Genomic DNA, 12,105 nt, shown 5'->3' on the forward strand with positions numbered 1-12,105 from the left:
TCTTAATTATTCTCAAAGTAGGGGAATAGCAGGTCAAACATAGCTTCAGATACATAATTTCATACTTTCTCTTAGCTCCTTAAGCTTTTCTTCTTTGATCCATCTACTGACCAAAGCACAATCCTTAGACTGAAAACTTTAAAGTCTTAGACTCCAATGCAGTGAAGAGATTGTTGTGGCTGCAGGCAGCTTCCACGATGTAGGCAGAATTTTAAGGGACTTGAGGAAGTAATAGGATTTGGATATTAACAGAAAATATATACGTTAGGTCCACTTTTATTTCGGTTCCTGGACTTACAGTTAGTAAACCATTAGGATGAGAATGAAATGTTTTTGTTTTTTTTTAATTTAGCTACTTGTAAATAAATTAGATCATCTGATACTGAATAGCCTATACAACCTGGACCCATTTTTCAACTTGATTTTCCAGTGATCTACAAAAAGGCTACTCTCCACCAACTGATGTCTACAAATGCCTTATACATGTTTTGAAAGATTTTGAAAATTATAATGTAACTTGAATAGTAGCTCTATATAAACATGGTCTGCATCTGTATTAAATAATCCATAGTTTAAAGCAACACAAAACCTGATTGCTTTCTCAACTGAGACTTTATATTATTGTAGGTGAAATTTCAGAAGGGAAGCAACAGAGTCATATTAATATGTCAGATAGACAGTAATATAGATGAGAAATGAGTAGGACAGTGGCCTTTTGATTCTCAACTGCAATGTGCTGTTAGTCCAATCAATTGTTCCACAATTTTTAGTTAATAAGAGTTTTATATCATTATTCCATGTACCATAAATGCTTTGCTGCAGTAATGACATTATTTACTTACAAGTATTTGTTCTCTTGCCAATTTAGCTATGCTGCGTTTACTTTCCCAGCCCACAGATTTGGGGTTTGTCATGTGATAGACTTTAGTCACTGTCGTGTCTGAGCAGAAGCTTCAAATAGAATTGCATTGTTTGGCTTGGTTTTTCTTGCTCCTGCCACCACTAACAGGAAAAAGACCTATCTCAGATAGAAGCTGTTCTTTCCATCTCAGTCCCAAAATGTAAAGACTTTGGAGAGTACTTGAACCTGAGCTGTAGCCGAGAACCTAATCCAGTTCAGTACACTTCACAGTCAAACCCTAAGCCCTCATGTAACGTGAACAGTAAAAATGATTGTTATTGTGAGCCATGAGAAGTATTGGGATTATGTTCTTGCAGTAGAAGCTAACACTTAAAATTACATTTTGTACTATTTTTGTGTTATTTTTTAATTGAAAAATCACTGAGAATGAGCAGCTGTTTCTAAACATAATAACAAAATAGATATTTTTTACCTTTATAATATCAAAAAATATTCATGTTCTATTTGTTTATATTAAACATTATAATGATCCGTTGAAATTTTCAGTTTCTTTAGGTTGTTTTTATATCATAGCATAATTTCTGTCAGTCACTATCTTTGATGTAAATATATATGTGTATATATATGTATATATAGATATAGATATATACAGATATATACTAGTTTGGAAAAGTCCAATATGCTATATTAATTTGTGAGATTCTAAATGGTTAGTATCTTTTTTCTTCATCCATGATCTCTTAAATGAATTTTTTATGCTTTGGTTCATTATTCAAAAAATGTCAGAGCTACCTTGATTTAGTATGACCTATTGCTTAGCCAAGCAATTTGAAGTGGGAATATGTCTCAAAACTGTAGCATACAGATTTTTATTTTTAAAAAAGTTCTTTAAAAATGCAATCAAATGGATCTCAAAATATTGTCATTTTAAAGACCAGGCTATTGGAGAAAGCTCTTTTAATTCTTTTAATAGAGCATTCACACAACCATAGGCTTAAAAATATAAAGCATGCCTTGGCTATTTTGAAATATATCTAGAAAATATAATAAAATGATATATACCTGCTTAATGAGCAAGTATTTTATCAACCATTATTTAAAATTAAATAGTATACTTATAAAGAACAGCAAAGTGTCTGAAACTATTCCCTACTTACAAGCCTACAAATTAGCCTGCCAGTTTTCTGGATGCTTTCTTCGTGAGACAAAAAGGACTTGATTACTCACAGCCCAGCAAGCCTTCTAAACCTAAGCATATTTGCATTGGTTTCCCTTGCGCCAAATCCCACAGAGGGGATGCAAATGGACACAACTGCTGCTTTCATACACCGTGGGTTGCAGTACAGAAGAGAAACTCTGAGTTTAGGGAACCTGAATATTTTGTAACATTCAGTAAGCATGCCTACTCTTTGCTGTGGAAGGAGACACCATATCTATCTGTTTGCTATACAAACACCCTTGTAAAGAGAATGTGAAACAAAGGAACGATAGCACCTCTCATGCAACATGTGCAGAATCATGAAAGGTACATGGAGGATTGTTTCCCAACATACTTCCAAATATTTCTAAGTGGACTCAAATTAATATAAAATAGATCAATAAAACCAACACTTTAAAATCCAAATTTTCAAGCTATAAGGAAATATAAATGAATATTTATCTAATGTTTTGAGAGAACTTTCTAAGATTAAAATAATAAAAGAAATCACAACATAAAAGACTGATGGGTTGAACTACAATAAAATTTGAAGTTCAACACAGGAAAATCACATAAATAGAAATAATAGACAAATGAGAAACTGGTAAAATATTTACAATAAATATGATAGATAAGTACTTAGTGTTCTATATATAAAGAGATAAAAATAACAAAACATATTAATCGCCCCATCCCTAATAATAACAAAAATATTAATCTCTCCCATCCTTAATAATGAACAGGTAAGTCACAAAAGAAGCTCAAATAACTATTAAAATGGTTAATTCTCACAGAAACTTAATAAACAATGTTACATTATTTGCCTATCAAATTCACAAAGTATTTATAAATAATATCCAATTTTTCAGTGGTGCAATGAAATAAGAATATTCATATCCTGCTGATGATTCTAATGGTACAAATTTTCTACAAAGCAGGAAAGCATTATGTATTTTTAATTGCATTATGTGTCATTTTTAAAATATTTATAACTTATGATTTAGTAATACTTCCTAAAGAAAAAACTGCAAATATAAATGAAGTTCCTTTCATAAAAACTCACTGCAGCATAATTATAAGTGTAAATAATAGGAATCAATCTAGGGGCTGGCCAAGTGACTCAGTTGGTTAAGAGCTAGCTCAAGAGTGCGAGCTCTGAGCAACAGGGTCACCAGTTCAATTCCCAGCCCAAGCTGAGCTGCCACTGAGCTGCCAACAGGTGGCAGGATGGCTCAGCTAAAAAAAAAAACAAAAACCAGGAATCAATCTAAATGTCTAAATTAGAGAAACAGCTGAGTAAATTATGGCAGATCTATTAAGAAGAACGAATATATATGTTACTTATATATATTCAACATATTTAATTCAGTCTTTATCAAAATTAAAGTTTCTTCTTTTTTACAGAAATCTTAAGAAAATGAAAAATTGCTGATATGAGTAATTTTGAGACTAGAAAGCAAAGTATCTTGCATTAGTTTTTATTTAGGTAAATAAGAAAGAGAAAATATAGACCTCACATAGGCAAAGAAATTTAAAATAAAATAAACTATTCTATCTCTACTTCTTCTAAATCTATTTATTTAAAAGGTCAAGACATCTTTTTCTAATATCGAACATTTTTTCATATTTTCATGAATTCTTGGCATTTTTACTAACATTATGTATGCTAAAGAAAACGTTACTTGTTAAAATTTTTGTTAAAGAAAATGATTGTTGGCTGAAAGTTGTAAACTTTAAAATTGATTTTGTTTATTGACTTAGTGATAATTATTATAACCACACTGATCTAGTTGTGTTTAACCTAACCAGTACAAAAGCATTTGCAGAGCTTAGAGATAAGAATTTATCTAAACATTTTTCTCCTTGTAAAAGCAGCTAATTAAACATGACTCTGATTAAGAAAACAATGAAGAATGTCGTTTTTCCACTAAAGCGGAATACTTATGAGTTCTCAATGACATGCAAAAATATTCATGATATAAAGTTAAGTGAAAAAAGATTATAAATATAAAGTGTAGCATCAGATGTGTTGAAAAATATACCTCACATAATATCACTACTAGCAATTGTTATCATGGTTTCTTATTATAGGAAATATTTATTTTTATATACTTATATATGTTTACTTTTTTTTCTACATTGAATGAAAAATATTATTGAAACGTTTTTAAAAATTCAAATATTATCAGCTTTAAATTTCTACTCTATGCAAAGTATGGCAACATACCATCATACCTAGTGTTTTGAGAACTCTTTCCTGCCCTCAGTCCTGCTCAATTTCTCTTCCAGAAAGATGTCATGGTGTCTAAAATTCTCCCATTGTTGTTTTCTTCCCTTGGCCTTCTTCAAAATTATACAAATACTTCTCCAAAAAGATAAATATCTCTGATTATATTCAACAAATTACACTGAGCCATAATAATACAGTGACTTACCACAGGTTTTACTTTTGATGGGTGGAACATAAAGCAGAGGTAAGAATCAGATGGAGGAAGTATCACTAATGATAAAAGGTCCCAGAAAGGTGTAGCAATGGACATCAACAGTGAGTTTTGCTTCTTCTCAATTTTAGCTATAACTGTCTCTGACATCTCATTCAAACATAGTAACCTCCATGATAATCTAATAGATTGCTTAACTGTTAGCTATGCCTGCAATCATGTATTCAGAAAGAATTTATGAATAGTCCTCTAGCTCTCCATCTATTCTAATTACATGGAAACAAAACTGGATGATATTTCTTAGTCTGTTTCTTTTTACGTACTATCAAATACATTGAACATAATTGAACATAAATCAGTGTATCAACTTTTTAAATGTAGATTTGTTTTAATTATGTGGTTATGCATTCATTGTTTCCTACTGATGCTGTAACAAATTACTACAGATTTGGATATCAGAAGTCCAAAATCAGTCCCACTGGGCTAAAGTCAAGGTGTCAACATAGCTGGTTCCCTCTGGAAGCTCTAGGGGAAAATCTGCTCCTTGATTCTTACAGCTTCTGGAGGCTGTCACCATTCCTTGGTTTGTGTCCACATCACTCCAACCTCTGCTCTTACCACATATCAGTCCTAACTTTGATTTCCTTGCCCAGCTCTTAAAAGGACACTTATAAGGACATTTGGTCCACCCAGATAAGCCAGCATAATCTCACCAGCTCCAGATCCATAACTTAATCACATTTTCAAAGTCCCTTTTCCTAGGTACGGTAACATATTCACAGGTTCTAGGGATTAGAAGATGGGCATCTTTGGAGGAACATTATTCTATCTACCACAGTATTACCAAGTAATTTACTAGTATTTTATTTCTTTGAAATGAATTACAAAGATATAAACAATATTATAACTATATTGACAACTGATTAAAACCTATGTTTTCACTGAATCAAATACATCATCAATATTTTTAAATAGCATAAAATAAGTTTTAGAGAATGTTGTCAGTACACGGACGTAAGATGTGTCAATAAAGTATATAAAGTGATTTTAAAGATGAAGATATTCAAACCTCTCTTTGTGATCATTTGCTAAATTTGTAAAGGACTTTTTCCCTTTTGAGTTTTTAAAGACAATTTGAAGATTAAATGCTTGTGGATGTCAGTAATTTATCCAGAAAAGAATGTCATTTAATTAAATTGTAACTAGTATTGTTGTGACTGTACCCTCGGGACCCTTTGAAAGTAAGAAATGGACAATTCAAATTGTTTTTTTCTGATTCGAAGTAAGGAAGTTGCTGGGAGAAAGAAGTGGCATGTTAGTAGAGAAGAAAATTTGAAGCTCTATGAAACTTCTAATGCTGAATCTGATCTTTTTTTCTTTCTTTCTGACAATGCCAAGCAGTAAAAGGGAGAAGCCTAAATTAGTGGTTTGAGCTAAAGGAAAACACACTGCAACACAACCCCAAACAGTACAAAGCACAGTGAAATCACTTCAGTGACTAGAGAACAAAAGTCTGACTTGTCATTTTCACCAGACCTAAGTCAGAAAAATGCTGCCTGATAGAAAAAGAGTATTATTTTTAAGAACAATAAAGTGCTTTCAATGCTCCAAAAATTTCTCATAACTTTCCAAAGCAGTTAAGGAGGGAAGATAGGAAATTTTACGGTAACTTTGATAAAAGCCAGAATTTTTTCACTTTCTAACAACTAACTCTTTGGAAAATATAAATCCAAATATTTCATTAATAGTATTTAGTCATCTTTAATGATTATTTATGATTTTCTTTAGTTCTATTTGTCATATGCCAAAGTGGTCAACAAAATAAAATAATAAACAAGAGAATTTTGGTCAGCTTATTGGAAATAATAATAAATAATAATTTTAAATGAATTCCATTTCATAAATATCATCTGCTATGTATTGGAGGTCCACTATGTTCTATGCACGAAATGCAAATAAAATGGAAACCATGTCATGTTTGCTCAGACTGTGCACCCAATCTGACCTAGAGGAAAAGCTGAAATATTTACAGGGACCTCCAAGGCCCCAAATGTTCTACATGGTTCCCCATCATTTCCTTACTTCTCTGACTTATCTACTGCTCCTCTCCCTGTTTCCTCACCTGACTACAGCCTCACCAGAGAACACCACACCCTGTTCCTCAAGCTGGCTTCTGCCTGAGGACAGTGGCCAACCCTGGAACCTTCTTCCAGGTATCTCCTTAGCTAACTCCCTCATCATCTTCAAATGTTTGCTTAAATCTCACCCTCAGAGGCCTCCTCTGACTACCTTATTCAACACTATGATATATATGGTCCCTGCACCATTACCTCCATGGTTCCAATCCCCTCCCCACTGCTCATCTTTTTTTCTTTCCATAGTGCTTGTGTCTTTTCAACATCCTCTACTACTGACAGATCGATGGATTTATTGACTGATTGATTTATTTTTGTTATTGTCTCTCTTCTGCACCATAATACAAGTTCAGTGATGACAGGCATTTTTGTCTGTTCTACTTACTGATGTACCCCAAGATCACACAATTATGCCTAGGACAGAGCAGGCATTCATTAACTGCATGTTGAATAAATGAATACAGAGCTGAGGAAAGGAATATTTAAAGTTACATTTTATTCCTTGCAATAAACTATAAATTATATGCCATTACTAACTTATTTTTACAGATAGCTAAACTAAGAACTTCAGAAGTTAAATGATTTACCCATATCATAGAACTAGTAAATCACTAAGCTGAAACTCAGCTCAAAATCTTAAACATTTTCCAGCCTACTGTACAGCAATAAAAGTTTCCATTTTTTAATTCAAAAATTATTTCCGGAGTGCCTAAGCCATACAAAGCATCATGCTGCAGGAATTATAAAGAAGAATAAAATGTGGAACCTGTCCTCAAGGAACTTACTGTCTGATAGATTTTTTAAATGAGAACATTCAAAGAATGGGATAAAACCCATCTGGTCATCCTGCTAAATGTACAGCATTCTTACGCTTTACCCTGATCACCTATCTCAGCTCCTTTTGTGGTTCCCAGTTGGAGGTTTTGGGCAAAAATAACACCTTCTCTAATGTCCTGTATTTTATCATCTGAGAAAATGAATAGCCCTTTGAATGCTCTTTTGTCTTGAAATGTTTTACAGCCTATAATTAATGTATAGTCAGGTTGTTAGAAGTGCTTCCATTACCTGTATCCTATTTGTTCTGCAGAATTTCTATAAGATGGATTCTCATTTTCCTTTGATATATGGATTCTGGACATGAGGAGGATAAACCGTAACTTAAGTAGAAAATCACAGGCCGAGATCTCAGACATTCTCCAAAGCATCTAGAACTTATACTGGAAATTTAGCAGGTACAAATATATTAAGAGAAGTGTTGTGGATTGAATGATTTGTCCCTCCAAAATTTCATATGAGGAAGCCCTACCCTTCAATGTAATGATATTTGGAATTGAGGCCTTTTGGAGATAATCAGGGTTAGATTAGGTAATGAGAGTGGGATCCTTACAATGAGATTAGCGCCCTTATAAAGAGGAAGACAAAGAGCACTCTCTCTCTCCACAGACATGCACTGAGAAAAGGCCAAATGAACCCACAATTAGATGGGTGCCATCTGCAAGTCAGGAAGGGAGCCTTCACCAAGAACTGAATCTGCTGGCACACTGAATCTCTAGGACTGTGAGAAATAAGGGAATGTTGTTGTTTAAGCCACCCAGTGTATGGTGTTTTGTTTTAGCAGACCAAGTTAAGACAAAAGACATTTTAAAATAAAAGCACCAGATGACATACCTGAAGAGAAGTGTCAAAAGCTTCCTCCAATCTGTATGCATCTCTGACTCTCTTATAATGGACCTTGTCAAAACAAGGATTCAGTTTTTTCTTTTATGAGAAGGGAGCTAAACTAATAATAAGTCTTTTAGAAAAGACACTGTACCATTAGCATGGGAATTGTCCATATTAAAGTGAGAAAATGTTTACTCCTTTGAATCTGGGTGGTACCTTGATTACTCACAAGATTCTGGTTGGGTTTGTGAGGTCCATAAAATCTTTCCCTAATGTGCAAGCTAGACCAGGAGTTCACAATATAAATAAATAAAGGGTATTTTCAATTTAAGGTATGGCTTACAGGAAATAAGAGATGGAGAGGGAAAGAATGTCAGAGGATATCCTTGTGAAGGATGGGAGATTTGGGCAGATAGAGATGTGGATACATAGTACTTCAGGTGAAAGGAATAACAAGAGCAAAAGCAGGCACAGTAGTACTAAAATACTGAGCGAAAATAAGAATTGCGAATCGTTCAGTTCAGCTGAGGTCTCTGAAGAGGAGCACAGACTGTAGATAAAAGCCAAGGAACACAAACATTGTTCTATAGGCAGCTGCGAGCCACTGATTTTTCTGTTCAAGGAAATGACAATATCTGAACTATATTTCAAAAAGATTTATCTGTGTGTAGGAGGATTAAATATCATTATTTGTGGGAAAATAGTGAGAAAAAGATATTGTGCACAAGATATTACCATATTAACACATGAAACTCAATATAAGAAGACACTTATTTTGGCATCCAAAAACCAAAATAAGGAACATAGGATAAGACTTGTGCATAGGATATTTAAGTTACCTTCTCTTATCAAAAAGGAAGACCAGGTGTGTGCCACCCTTCGAGACCTCAAATGTTAACAGGCTTTGGATTATTCATTCTTCTCCTTGAAAAATTCCCTGGAGATCCCACCCATTGAGAAGACCTGAATCCTCTAGCCTGGAAGAATCTGTCTTTTTTCTTAATTATATGATTCCAATCCTCGAAGATATTACTATTTTGCATGAATAATGGAAAACATATATAATAGTAAAAAACTCCCACTAAGGGGCCGGCCGAGTGGCGAGTTGGTTAGGAACTGGCTTGGGATACCAGAGGGCCTCGGTTCGAATCCCACATATGAGGGCCAGTGACACTGCCCTCTACAGCTAAGATGCTGAACAACAGCTCGACCTGGAGTTGGGCTGCCGTGGGTCACCGGCAATGGCATGGGCTGCAATCCTCTGCTGCAGTGGGTTGCCATAAGCTACCAGGTGTAGCCAGCAGCCAGTGTGAGCGGCCAGCAGCCACAGTGAGTGGCCATCCAGAAGCCGGCGACTGATCTGCCTCGCCCCGGAAGAGTGCAATGATGGTACCAGCTTGGGCCAGTGAAGCAACGTCCTCCACAACTAGACTGAAGAACAAAAACAACAGCAACTTGTCTGTTCCCCTTCCCCCACTCTCCAGCACTGTTCCCATCCCCCAATTCCCCAATAAAATCTTTAAAGAAAAACAAAACAAAAACTCCCACTAAGAACTGCTATTCAGGTATTAAGAAGAATTCCTGGCTCACTTAGCATATCCTGATGCATAATTGCTCTGGTCCACCCCACTCTGATGTTTTCTCAGGAATAGTGTAAGCCATTGGTGAATGAGGCACACATTTAAGCTAATTATTCTATATTTCTGATCAAACACAAACTATCATTTAAAAGCTACCTGAAGCTGAATAATATTGTATGTCAACTAAAATTTAATATATATATATATAGATAGATAGATAGATAGATAGATAGATATAGATATAGATATAGATATAGTCAGAGGATATGGAGTATAGTATAGGGAATAGAGTCAATGGAATTGTAATAGATATATATGATGTCACAGGGGCAATAGATTGGGGAAGGGGGGTTATCACTTTGTGAGGGGTGAAATGTATAACTTTACATTGTTTTGTACACCTGAAACGAAAAAAAATTAAATTAAATTAAATTAAAATAGATAAATAAATAAATAACATCTCCATGAAATTACCTGAAAAAAAAGCTATTCCCCATCAACATTATGTTATACAATATTATAAATCACCTTCATTGTAGAAGTCTATTAGATGTCTTCCTTTCTCACCTTATCTTTGAAATGATTAACCTTATGTTTGCTTTGCAGTGTCTCTTGAAACTAGGAGCTTTTACACCTATAACCTTAAGCTACTGTGTGAATTCCATGTCTTCTGTCTTTTCTCTCACTGGAGTTGCTCACCTTGAGAACGTAAGTCTGTGGTTCTCACATCCCTATTACCACTGGGCCTTGACAGTCTTTTTTCTCTATTAATTCTTCTTTTGTGTTTTCTGGGCCCGTGGTAGTTACCAATGATACTTGTCTTATGACTCACTTAGAGGCATTGTTTGTGGGAACCATCCAAAAAAAGGAAGGAACTTCTGCAATAGTAATAATGTCTCTCTGTCTCTCTGTCTCTCTGTCTCTCTTTCTCTGAAATGAGGCTATGAGGATAGTAGATGGGATGATGTTCTATTGCCAGACCAGGAGATACCTTAAGACTCTCTGCCATTTATAATCACAGTCTTTACCAATGAAGCAAAATAAATGTAACCAGCCCACTGTTCATATTCACGTAGTCTATATTTTCTGTAAATACAGACTGTTCAGAGGCTTGAATATATTAAAATTGACATATCATGTCAAATAGATACCCTATTTAATTAATATCAGAGTCAAATTTACTTATGGTATTTTCCTATCATTTCAAAAACTTAGAGGGTTTGGTGAACAGAAAAAACAACAACAATTCAACATAATGAAGCCAAAATTGATCTTTTAGGCTATTTTTGCATATCTAAGATGGAAAAATAATTCTATGGATGATAATTATAATACTGGTGATAATTACAAGTCCTTGGATGATTAGATTGAAGACACTAATGATATTAAAAGGAAATGTTTCAAAATGCAATTGCATATGTGAGACCACTTACATTTTTAAAAGCAATATAAGTAAGAGTAAAATTTAAAACACCTTGAAATTTTTGTTTTTCTTAATAGATGGCAATTAAGTTTTATGTTGTTCCAGGCTCGATATGCTTCTGCTTAATTATCCCTCTCTCCTTGTCATCCTCTCTACATGTATTATTGCTCAGAAAAAAAAAATTGTGTATATACTATAAAAATAACAGCTGCCTCTTACTATCTTTCACACAAAGACTATACTAGGCACCTTATACATACGTTATTTCACAATAACTCCACACACACAAAAAAAGTGGTCTTATATCTATTTCACAGCTGAAAACACAGATCTCTCAAGTTTACACAATGGTGAGTGGCAGCTCCAGGATACAATTCCTGATCTGTTACATCGAGTCACTTGATTGATTTACACTTAAGATAAATTCATCAATAAATAATATTAAATTTGCACAAAAATTTCTCCTCCTTTTCTATATTTCCTCCTATTCTTCTTCACTTAGGTGTTTTCCAGCATGACTTTCAGTTCTCTGCAAACTCCCCACTCCCATCCCCAGCTATGAATAGTGCTGTTAGCAGAAGTTCCTGTGGTACTCAAGGCCAAGCGCCATAAAAATTATTTAGTAAATGCCAGAGCAGATAAATAATCCTCTGCTTCTCAAAAAGCTGGTTTGCATAAAATATCACTGATGGGTATCTTTTTTAAAAGTAGATTTTTGGAGACCCACCCTCAAATAATCCTGTTTAGGTTGAGCTGGGATGAGGTCTAGGAATTCGTACCTTTAACTGCTTTCCAAAGTAATTC

The sequence above is a fragment of the Hipposideros armiger genome, unplaced genomic scaffold (assembly GCF_001890085.2).
Source record: "Hipposideros armiger isolate ML-2016 unplaced genomic scaffold, ASM189008v1 scaffold_923, whole genome shotgun sequence".
NCBI classification, from domain to species: Eukaryota; Metazoa; Chordata; class Mammalia; order Chiroptera; family Hipposideridae; genus Hipposideros; species Hipposideros armiger.